Genomic DNA, 9,408 nt, shown 5'->3' with positions numbered 1-9,408 from the left:
TCCTTCTTAGAATGGGGAACAAAATACCCATGGAAGGAGTTACATAGACAAAGTTTGGAGCAGAGCCTGAAGGAATGATCATCCAGAGACTTCCCCACTTGGGGATCCACCCCAGAAACAACCACCAAACCCAGACACTAGGCAGATGCCAACAAGAGCCTGCTGACAGAAGCCTGATATAGCTGACTCCTGTGAGGCTCTGCCAGTGCCTGGCAAATACAGAAGTGGATGCTCACAGTCATCCATTGGACAGAGCACAAGGTCCCCAATGAAGGAGCCAGAGAAATATCCAGGGAGATGAAGGGGACTGACGCCCCATAGAAGGAACATCAATATGAACTAACCAGTACCCTCAGAGCTCCTTGGAACTATACCACCAATCAAAGAAAACACATGGTGGAACTTGTGGCTCTAGCTAAATTTGTCACAGAGGATGGCCTCGTGGGTCATCAATGGGAGGAGAGGCCCTTGGTCCTGCGAAGGCTCTATGCCCCAGTATAGGGGAATGCCAGGATCAGGAATGGAAGTGGGTGGTTTGGGAAGCAGGGAGAGGGGGGAGGGGGGAGGGGATTTTTGGAGTGGAAACTATGAAAGGGGATAACATTTGAAATGTAAATAACGAAATTATCTAATAAAAAAGAAAAAAAAAGAATGACTTGTCCAAGGTCACACAGTTTCAACTTCAATCTTTTTTTTACCCCAAGGTTCAAGTTCTTCCTATTCTACCACATTGGCTCTCATAGATGACAGTTGCCATGATCTGTACTGCTACGACTGAAGGTAGGTGAGCAGTTTATATTCATTATTGGATCTTTAAATTGGGTGGGCCCATTCACATACCACGTAGAAAAGAACAGACAAAGGATCTCCTTTTTATAATTATGTGTAGGGCCCTGATTTGGATTTTATTTACTACAGCTGCCTTGGTTGTGACTGCCATCTTACTCACAGATAACCCTGGTATGAATTGAAATCCCTATAGAATAGAAAAAAATCAATGAAAATAAAGTATGCCCTGCCCTCCAATGAACTGTTACTTAATGGATGCTTGGCATGTTTATAATTTCTGTGAAAGTTCAGCATACTTTTTTTTCAGTTGTCTATGGTCCACTGTAGGGATCCTTAGAGAATTTGTGCTGTTGACCTGGACGTGGCCAAGTTAAGACCTCCACAGTCTCAGCTCCATGGAAGTGGCAAATCTTTCTCTGGGTGAAGCTCAGAGGGATGGTAAAGTCTTCTGGCCTTTGCACAGATGCTGATAGTATGTGCAGAAAATATCCAGACATTTATGGCCCAAAGACTGTTCCCCTACAGAGACTGCTCCTACTGAGATTAGCTAAAACTTCCCCTCCATTCAACTGTATGCCACAAACTCTGTCTTCCTGATTCAGTTGTATGCATAATAACCCCATCTTTCTGTTCAACTGTGTATATAACAAACATGCTGAGCTTCTGGGTGAGAGTGATTGTGGCTTCTGGGTTAGAGATTGCAGTCCAGCCTATCCCACCCTTCCTGTGTCTCTGTCTGTGGTGTCATCTTTATCTTGCCACCCCAGCCAGGCCAATCCTTGGATTCATGCTGGATACAGCAGTCCACATTTGTTTAATGTAGCATAAAAACCATTTCTTCCTGTCTCAAGTTGGAGGGATTCTCCATCTTTCCCAAGATGCCTTTTTTGTCTGTGAGTCCTTAATATTTCACATTTTGTATAAGCTGGATTTTCCTTGTCTTTGATCTCTTGGTGTTTTCCACTTTGGACAATTGGTTTTTGCACATGAGACTTCCCCAAAACCTTACCCAAACCAGCATGTGGCTTAGCTTGCTCTAGAGACTCTCCTCCCTCTACATCCTCCTAGTTTTCCTGACCTAGTTGGCTCCGAATCTCTGATTTAACCCACCTCTTTGCCTGACTCACTCATTTCCTTACTCAGCCCCAAAGTACTCACACTAGCTAGACAAGCTTGTCTGTCTCTCAGATAGGAGAGGGATACTGAACAAGGATGGTCAGAAAAACCTGCTTCTCTTGAAGCCATATGCAAAAACCCACATGCTTGTGGGACAAGAACAGAAAATTCAAACCATAGCAGGAATGCAATCATTTATTTAATTAAGAGTGAAACTGAAAGTTGAAATCGTAAGAAGGGATAGTAAGTAACAGCATATTTAAAGTCTATGGGCATAGCCTGACCTGGAAACCAGTGAGGCTTTGGGCTCTGACCCAGCAGCAGAAGGAGCGTATGTACTTGTCTGTAGTGGTTACATCTGAATGAAGTATGGGATTTTATTTCCTAGTCATACGAATAGTATCAGACAATGAGGTAGAAGCAAAATGCTAAGGGAGCACTATAGGCAGAGGGATTCAGTTTTGACTGAGATGAGGAGGGCTTCATGGAGGATGTAATATTTTAACGATGCATTGAAAGGTAAATAGAATGTTTTTTCATTGGTGATGCTGGGTGGGGATGTATTTTTAGCAGAGAGAACATTACAAGTGATACCACAGAGGTGTCATGCTTCACCACAGATGTGTTCACTGAATAGCAAGTGCTTTCTAGATGCAGTATTTTAGGGATGAGGCACAGAGATTAGGTTTCAAAAGCAGACTTGGAGATAGGAGAAATGTAGAGGGCCCTAAAATACTAAAAGACAATCTGAGCTGGGTGTGGTGGGGCACACCTTTAATTCCAACACTCAGGAGGCAGATTAGGTTACAAAAAGGAGATATAGAGATAGGAGAAATCCAGAGGGCCCTAAAGCTGCTAAAAAAAACACAATCTGAGCTGGGTGTAGTGGGGGGCACACCTTTAATTCCAGGACTCAGGAGGCAGAGGCAGGCAGATCTCTGTGAGTTCAAGGCCAACCTGGTTACAGAGTGAGTTCCAGGATAGCTAGGGCAACATAGAGACACTCTGTCTCAAAACAAAAACAAAACACACAAGGAGGAGGAGGAGGAGGAGGAGGAGGAGGAGGAGGAGGAGGAGGGGAAAAAGAAAACAAAGCAAAAGGTGGCCCTGAATCTATAAGCCAGTGGAAGAATAACTGAAAGCTTTAAAATTCACATATGGAAATTCACACTTTTAGAACAACATACAGTTCTGTGAATTTTATCACACGTGTAGATGTCCCCACTCCTCCAAACAAATCACAGAATAATTCCAAGAACCCATAGTATTCCTTTCGCTACCCACTCCTTTTCCCATTCTAACAACCTTGGATTCGTTTTCTGTTCCTACAGTTGGTCATTTTGAAAATGATGACAAAACATGGAAGCTGTCGAATTGAAGGGCTGTGGAGAAAGGGATGACTTGGCAAGGGCCCTTTCACAAAGATCACTTTGGTTTTTGTGTGAAGGATGGCCAGGGGAGGGGGGAAAAAGGAGAGGCTAGAAGACCAGCTGCAAGAGTTCAAACCAGAGACGAATGTTTGGTGCATGTGGTACATAGTCATTCAAGGGAGGGTTGTAGTTAGGGAAGCAGCTGTGGGAAGAAAATGAAATGGAACTAGGTCATGTTGACATCTCTATATTGCTTTCATATATTTTAGTATGATTACCAAGGGGCTATAATAGCGCGTGCACACACACACACCACAGTGAGCTGCAAAAGAACACACACATTATACGCCACAGTTTATTCTCTGAAAACGACATATATTTTGTTGTCACAGAAAAGAAAATGTCTAGGAGGTGTAGAAATGTACTCCGAGATCTTAAATTGTTATTGCTGCACAGTGGGCTCAAAGGCATTGATTTTCTTTTCTAACATTCTACACTGTAAGCAGACCTATTTGCTCAGCTGCCACCCCTCTCTCCCGACCTTGATGCTTCAAGAGCAAGGAACAGAACAGGCGAAATAGATGCACTCCTTTCATTCCTGGAACCCTGGCCATGTGGTGGCCACAGCCCATTTTAACCACCAGGTATTACCTCTTTGTTGCTGAAGAGAGCACTGCAGAAGTGTGACTGGAGCGTGATTACATAGATAATGAAGGGTAATTCAAAAACTAGAATCCAGGGCTTATAGCCCCATATTTCTTTTTGTCAAGTTTTTAACCATCAAAAATGTTCACGCATACATGAAAGAATAATACAGGAGACTTTCATGTACCATCCCTTGGCTTCAGAAATGATAATTTTTTTGAAAACTTTCCCTTAATTTTTTTCTCTAGTACTGGAGATTGAACACAGGGTCCTGTGCATGCTAAGCAAGCATGCTATCAATGTGCTACACTCCGACTTTCTTTTATGAATATTATTTCACTTAGACACCAATCATTATTCCTTTCCACCAACTAGAAGAGTTACATAAAACTTCACACATACATCTCTAAGTAAAGATTTCGTTGTTGTTTTAAAAGCAACTACTATGCCATATGCAGGCCAGTGGAAATTAATAATAGTTCCTTAATCCTCTGTCAACAATCCATTTTTCATAGCCATTTTCAAGCTCTCTTTGCGCAGTGGGAAAATTTAGAGAAGAATTCAAACAAGGTCTATTAACCGAACTTAGTTAATGAAGCCTCAATTCAATTTTATCCTATAAAACATGTTCTTCCCCTTTCTTTTACATTTTTGAAACAGGGTCTCACTGTGTATCCCTGGTTGTTCTGGAACTTGCTCTACAGACTAAGCTGGTATGGTCTAGAATCTACGGAGATTTAGTTGACTCTGCCTTCTGAGTGCTGTACTCAAAGGCATGCACCACCACACCCAGCATCTCTTCCATCTTCCATATCACTGATATATATCTGGGTCCTCTATTTTTTGAAGTAGAGTTGGGGTTTATGAAAAGACATTTTTAATACAGATTTTAAGCACAAAGGTTAACAAAAATTCACTCGGGAAGAGAGTAAAGGGTTATATAGATCATTGATGTGGGAAGATCCAATCTAAATGTGGGCAAGACCATTCCATGGGTTGGAGTCCTATACAGGATTAAGAGGAAGCAAGCTGAGCACCAGTAGCTCTGTTTTCTGGCTGTGGACACAATGTTACAAGCTATCTCACATTCCTGCCACTGTGCCTTTCCTGCTTGAATAGAGTATGCCCTCGAATTGTGAGCCAAAAGAAGCAAACCCTTGGTTCTCAAGTTGCTATTGTCAGGTATTTGGTTACAGAAAGAATGGGCACAGATACCCAAGAGATAGTGCTATACTTCCTCCCACAGTACATGGTGGCATGTGGTGTCTACCTCCTTGACTTTGATTGATAGTACTGTTCATCAATGTGATCAGGGGATACTTGCCCATCCTCCCCTATTGTAAAGACCCTCATCAGGGATGTAGATGTAGCTCAGTTGGTACAGTGCCTGCTTAGCCTGCATGAAGCACCGGATTGGATTCCAGCACTGTAAAAATCGAACTGTTGGAGTGCAAGCCTGCAATGTCTACACTTAGGAGGTAGAAGCAGGATGATTGGAAGTTCATGTTTGGCTAGGCAAGGCCTAGGATGCCAGCCTGACCTGCATGAGACCCTGCCTCTAGAATAAATAAATACACCATAACAAAATAAAGAGTCCTATCAATTTACCTAATTGATCATTGCCTATATCCACTGTTTCATTAAGGAACTGCTAATGTTTCTTCTGCCTGGATCCTTCTATAAATAGGTATGTTCCCTCATCAGCTCTCTCCTTACTGTGAGTCACAATGTATTACAGAAAAGGCAAGATAAATGCTTCCTTTTTTGCTCTTGGCCAGTTTTAGAAATAAATTAAGACACATTAAGTCTTAGGGCATTCTTTCTTTTTTTTGGTGGTGGGGGCATGATTAGTCCTTCAGTGCTTAGGTGGGCCGTTTATAACGGTTCTTGTTCTCTGCGTGTGTCAACTCTGCAGTTGAGCCAGCAGTGTGGGTTGCTGGCAGGCCTTTTCAGAGCGTATGTTCAGCTCTGGGCATGTGCATGGTTTCCCATCTCATTGATTTACGGAAGTCATGCAAAAATTTCTTTTGGGCCTGGCTTCCTTTTGCTGCCTCTCCTTTCTCAAAGCTTTTCAGTTTATCCTTTGCTTGAACCAACTGCTATCCCTCCTCATAGGCTGCTGCAAACCATACCTCTTCCTTGGAGGTTTTCAGCAGATACTACCTAGGAACCTGCTCCAGCCCTTGGAACATTGAAAGCAAAGAGAAACATTTCACAGCTTTTGGATCTTTCTTTGAGGGAGCCACCAGATAGGTAACTTGCACAGATTCAATATTTTGTGAATACCATCTGTACTGCTTTCTCAGGCACAAACCACCCGCCTCAAGGGGGGGCTGCCTTCCTCCCAACTGCCTGTTCTTTCATGGTGAGGGACATGATGACATGGTGAGGGACATGATGACATGGAAGTGGTGATTTAAAAGGTCAAAGTTCGCTCTTGCTATTCTGCAATGGTCTTTCTCCAGTAAGCTCCCCTTTCTTTGCTGCAGGTAATTTGACAACTAACTCTGCATGCTACCAAAAGAGAAAGGTAAACACCAACCCAGCTCCAAACCCTTTGATCTACAGTGATGAACCACCTGCAAGATGTGCTAGTGCAACAGTGGTACAAAGCTTTGCGAGTAACCGACCAAGATCTGATTGGATTTAAGGTCCATGCCATGAGATGCAACCTATCTATACCCAATACTGCTCAGGTAATCAAGACCAAACACTAGATAGCTGAGAGACCTAGGGTAAAACCAAATACTGTAAGGGTCCATGATTCGCCGAAGAAAGATACCCTGGACTCAGATAGCATGTAAACGCAAAGATTGGTTTTTTTTTCTTTCATTTTTTACTAGATATTATCTTTATTTACATTTCAAATGTTATCCCCTTTCCTGGTTTCCTCTCTGAAAAACCCCTATCCATCCCCCTCTCCCCTGCTTACCAACTCACCCACTCCCACTTCCTGGTCCTGGCATTCCCATACACTGGGGCATCAAGCCTTCTCAGGACCAAGGGCCTTTCACCTATGGACCCTTGATCTTTGACAAAGGAGCTAAAACCATCCAGTGGAAAAAACCCAGCATTTTTAACAAATGGTGCTGGTTCAACTCGAGGTTATCATGTAGAAGAATGCGAATTAATCCATTCTTATTTTCTTGTACAAAGCTCAAGTCCAAGTGGATCAAGGACCTCCACATAAAGCCAGAGACACTGAAACTAATAGAGAAGAAAGTGGGGAAGAGCCTCAAGTACATGGGCACAGGGGAAATTTTCCTGAACAGAACACCAATAGCTTATGCTCTAAGATCAAGAATTGACAAATGGAACCTCATAAAATTGCAAAGCTTCTCTAAGGCAAAGACCACTGTCAATAGGACAAAATGGCAATCAACAGATCAGTAAAAGGCCATCCAGAGTGTTTTATTCTGCAGAAGTCCCATTACCAAGTTAGAGAGACAACCAAGTGAGTTTGCAGGCCTGATTTAAAGCACATTAGGGAATTCCAGGGTAGGTGACTTCTATGTTAATCCGTTAGGTCCATCTCTACAGACATTTTATTATCTAGGTGTGCGGGTTATAAACTTGCTGGGGAGGTCTGGAAACTGCTGCTGACCAATGTCCTTGCCTTAGGCCAGGTGGTGGGGCAACTTCTGAGGCCTGGACTTGCCTGGACTTGCCCAGTTTTTTGAAACAGAGATTTAGGCCTAGTCTCCTTAACTGCCAATTTGAAGTCTGTCATGGAATCAGCCTAGCCTTCTCAATACCACTGTTCTGCTACAGGAATGCAGCAATAAAATGACTCCTAATGGCATTCTGTTATACTTATAGATCAATGCCTTGCTCAGCCATCATCAGAGAAGCTTCCTCCTGCAGCAGATGGGAACCAATACAGAGACCCAGGACCAGATAATGTGCGAAGAGTCAGAGACCTTGGAACACTCAACCCTAAATAGGATGTCTGTTCCCTCAAAACTCAGGGAACCCTGCCAAAGAGAAGGTTGCAATAGCCAGAGAGGATGGAGGACACCCAGGAAACAAGGCCGTCTAAACACACCAGTACCAATGCATACATGAACTACAGAGACTGTGGCGCATGTACAGGGCCTGCACATGTCTGGGCCTGAGGGGCTCCCACTGCTGAGAGTGGAATTGAACACAAGCCCACAACCCTAACCCAGAAGCTATCTCCAATTGATAACCACTTGCAAATGAAAAATTGGTTTTCCAAAGGACTCTTATTGAACATACATACCAGTCTTAAGCACAGACCCAATTCCCAGCAGCAGATGGCCAACACGAAACAACCTTAATGGTATTTTTAGAGTTTCTTTTTCTTTCTTTCTTTTGTTTCATAATGCTTTGTCTGGACTCTTTTTTTCCTTTCCCTACAGGTCTTTAGCTTACATATTATGGTTTCTGATTTTGTATTTTTCGGGGTCTCTGTGTTTGCTGATGTGTCTATATGTGTTTCTTATGGCTTTTTCTTTGACATTTTGTTTCTCTGTTCATTTGTTTTGTCCTATTCAAGTTTATTTTTTATTTTATCTTATTTCACTATTAATTTTTAGGTGCCTGCTTGTTTTCTAATAAGAGAGAACAAGGAAGGATGTAACTTTGGGCAGGTGAGAAGGAACTTGGAGGAGTTGGGGGAAGGAAAAGTATAATCATAATATATTGCATGAAGAAAATCTGTTTTCAATTAAAGAAAAAAAAAAACCTACTCTACGGCGAGGATAAGGATCCTGATAAGGAAGTGAAGAAAAGTTGGAGCCGTCCTCAAATGTCCCTTGCCACAAAAGAGACCAAATGGCTTGAAAGAAGCTTCCTTGGAGCGGTACAGAGCTGACCCAAACAATAACACTCTGCAAAGGCCTTGCAGATGAAGACAATAAATTTAGTGACTCAGCCAAAAGAGAGAGGAGAGTGGATGGAGAGAAAACAGGATAGAGGGAAAGAGAAATAGCACAATGGTATTTCTAACTTAAATTTAGTAGAACAGAGTTCTAGCCAACTGCATTCTGTTTGTGTTTTTCTTATATTTACAGCTACATTAAGTTCATACTTATTTGCTTAAAGCCATTTAAGATTACTTTGTGGCTGCTTTGTCTTTAAATCATATCACTCCAGATATATAATCAAATTATGCATCTTAGAGTCCCTGGAAGTGATTCTCTTCAATTATGCCGCTCACCGGACCTACAGTTCTGATTCGTTTCAGTTGGTCACAATTTTAGGAGTTTCTTTTCTTCTCTTTGACTTGGTTTTATTTTAGCCCACATCTATATTTCTAAAACTTACAGCTAGAAAACAAAGTAGAGAGTTCATTTTCCACTCATCATTCCATCCTGTTTCCCTTTTTCTTTAGTTTCTCCAAATTTTGGCTCACATTTCTGATCTTCACTTACTCATCTTGAAGCTCATTTTTAAATATGTGAAGATTGTTTCCATGCCCTTTTATAACTTATTGATACTCCATGATGGGGGTATATTATGTCTA

Source organism: Mus caroli, chromosome X (assembly GCF_900094665.2).
Source record: "Mus caroli chromosome X, CAROLI_EIJ_v1.1, whole genome shotgun sequence".
Lineage (NCBI taxonomy): Eukaryota > Metazoa > Chordata > Mammalia > Rodentia > Muridae > Mus > Mus caroli.
Note: the sequence above shows the minus strand (reverse complement) of the source record.